The sequence below is a fragment of the Meles meles genome, chromosome 6, assembly GCF_922984935.1.
Source record: "Meles meles chromosome 6, mMelMel3.1 paternal haplotype, whole genome shotgun sequence".
Taxonomy (NCBI): domain Eukaryota; kingdom Metazoa; phylum Chordata; class Mammalia; order Carnivora; family Mustelidae; genus Meles; species Meles meles.
The window spans coordinates 96,204,002-96,206,500 of NC_060071.1; the positions used below are offsets into that span (position 1 = coordinate 96,204,002).

The following is a 2,499-nucleotide window of genomic DNA, read 5'->3' on the forward strand; positions in this document are numbered from 1 at the left end:
GTTATTTTGTTATTCTCATATAACTCCGGATTCATTCAGTGATTTTTTTCTTAAAGATTTTATTTATTTATTTGACAGATAAAGAGATCACAGGTAGGCAGAGAGGCTGGCAGAGAGAGAGGGGGAAGCGGGCTCCCTGCTGAGCAGGGCTCAATCCCTGGACCCTGAGATCATGACCTGAGCTGAAGGCAGAGGTTTAACCCACTGAGCCACCCAGGTGCCCCAGTGATTTTTTTTTTTCTTAATGCTTTTGCATCCATGTTTGAGAGAGGTTGGTTTCTAAATTTCTTTCTAATGTCTTTGTCAATATTTGTTACCTAATGTATGCTGGATATATTAACTGCTTTCAGATACAGAGGTGTTTCATTTTTTTTTAATAAAGTCTTTTTTTTAAGATTTATTTGGCAGACAGAGATCATAAGTAGGCAGAGAGGCAGGCAGAGAGAGAGAGGGGAGAAAGCAGGCTCCCTGCTGAGCAGAGAGCCTGATGTGGGGCTCAATCCCAGGACCCTGGGATCATGACCCTAGCCGAAGGCAGAGGATTTAACCCACTGAGCCTCCCAGGCACCCCTAGAGAGGTGTTCCATCTTTTTATTAACCTCTGAAAGGCTGCAATATTCTTTTAAGATTTGGAAGAATTAAATTCACTGTTTAAGTTATCTAAATCTAAACCTTTCTTTACAAGAATTTTTTAAAGGACTCTACATTCAAAAGATATGTTTCAAATATTATATTTATTTCTTTTACTTTTAATAAATTATGGTTTTCAAAAAATTTGATTTCATGTTATTACATTTACCATCATAAATACTTTTCATAATACCTCTTTATATGCTAATGTTTTAAACCATATTGAGCAAAACCTGTACAAAATATAATGCACCCATATCAGTGTACAGTATGATGACTTTTGACAAATGTGTATACTCCTTTAACCACTTAATATTTTGATAAATTTTCCATGTTCACCTATATATCAAAATAATGCAATTCCTTTACTGGATTTAAGTTTAGTTTAGTAGATTTAGGACAATTTCACTACTTATGTTCTCAAATCTACTAAAGCATTACTGATTATCTTTATTATATTAGCTATTAACAGTAATGTATGAGTATTTCCCATTACAATTCTATATGGACATATAATATGTATGTAATAAACATATATATAAATATGATATATCTGTATCTGGGATTTACATATTTAATATCTATATTAATTTGTGCATACTATTTCTGAATTGTGATATGTTCCTATTGGGTTTCTTTTCTTTTAGTTACAAAATATCCTTCTATCTTCTAGAGGTGCATTTTTTTCTTAAAATGTTCTTTGACTATAATTAGTATAGCTATAATATCTTTATGTTTTGATTAGTGTCTACATCATATTTAATTATTTTACTTTTTAACTTTTCTGTGTCCTTACCTTTAACATACTGCTCTTGAGAGAAGCATGCAGTTGTGTTTTGTATTTTATCCTTTCTTAAAGCCCTAGCATTTTTCTTTAAGTATTTTCTGTTCAATACATCCAGTATTTTTAAATATTCCTTTTTCATTCCTCCATTTTGTGGTTATACTTAAAAAATTATCACTCCATTTTACCAATGGTAAATTTGTGGTAATTTGTGAGTTATGAAATTGTTACAGTTGTTTTAGTAATTTCTTTAAAGATTATAAGACAATACTTTATGACAATGTAATGTAAATTATTACTTTTTCCACCTTACCAAGCATACTTAAGTTCTTCCAAATCATCTGGCCTTTAAGTAAGTTTTTATGAATTTTATATTGTAAACAGTACCTGGTATTTCTATTGGTGTTTCAGGGGTAGGCAATAAAGGCTTCATCTTCATTATTTTCTACATATTTATTCTTATATTATTTTTTGCTTGTATCTGGGATAAGCTTTATGTTCCTTTCTGGAATTATTTTCCTTCTCTAAAGAAATGCCCTTAAAGATTTGTTTTGGAGCATATTTTTGTGCACAAAATATTTCAGCTTTTATTGAACATATCCCTATTTTAATTTTAATGGATAGCTGGATCCTGTCTTTGGGAACAGAATTGTAGATACTACACTTGATCTTAGCCAAAAGGCCAAGAAAGTGATGGGAATAGATATTGGAGAATTGGAGAATGATATTTACTTCCAGCACTTTAAAGTTGTCACTTTATTGCTTAGTAACATTCATTATTTTCATTGAGAAACTCAATAGGCTTCGTTTTGCTGTTGCTTTTTCTAAAGTAATGTTTTTATTTGTTCTGTCTGGCTGTTTGTAAGATTTTCTGATTGTCTTTGGTTTTCAGCAGTTGAACTATAATGTCCCTAGATGCTATTTTTTGTGAATTTTTCTAGTCACTGCCTGAAAAGTCTTTTAAGTCTCTGGATTGATTTCTTTAACCAGTTTTGGGCTATTTGAAGATAGATACCTCTTCCAGTGTTGCTCTTTCCCCATTTCTACTTTTTCGCTAGGACTCCATTTACACCTATTGAGGTCTT

General features: G+C 31.7%; 1 pseudogene; it reads right to left on the reverse strand.

Annotated features, from left to right (window-relative positions):
* Positions 1 to 1,955: 1,955 nt before the first annotated feature.
* Positions 1,956 to 2,109, reverse strand: LOC123945239 (annotated as a pseudogene).
* Between the last annotated feature and the right edge of the window lie 390 nt (positions 2,110 to 2,499).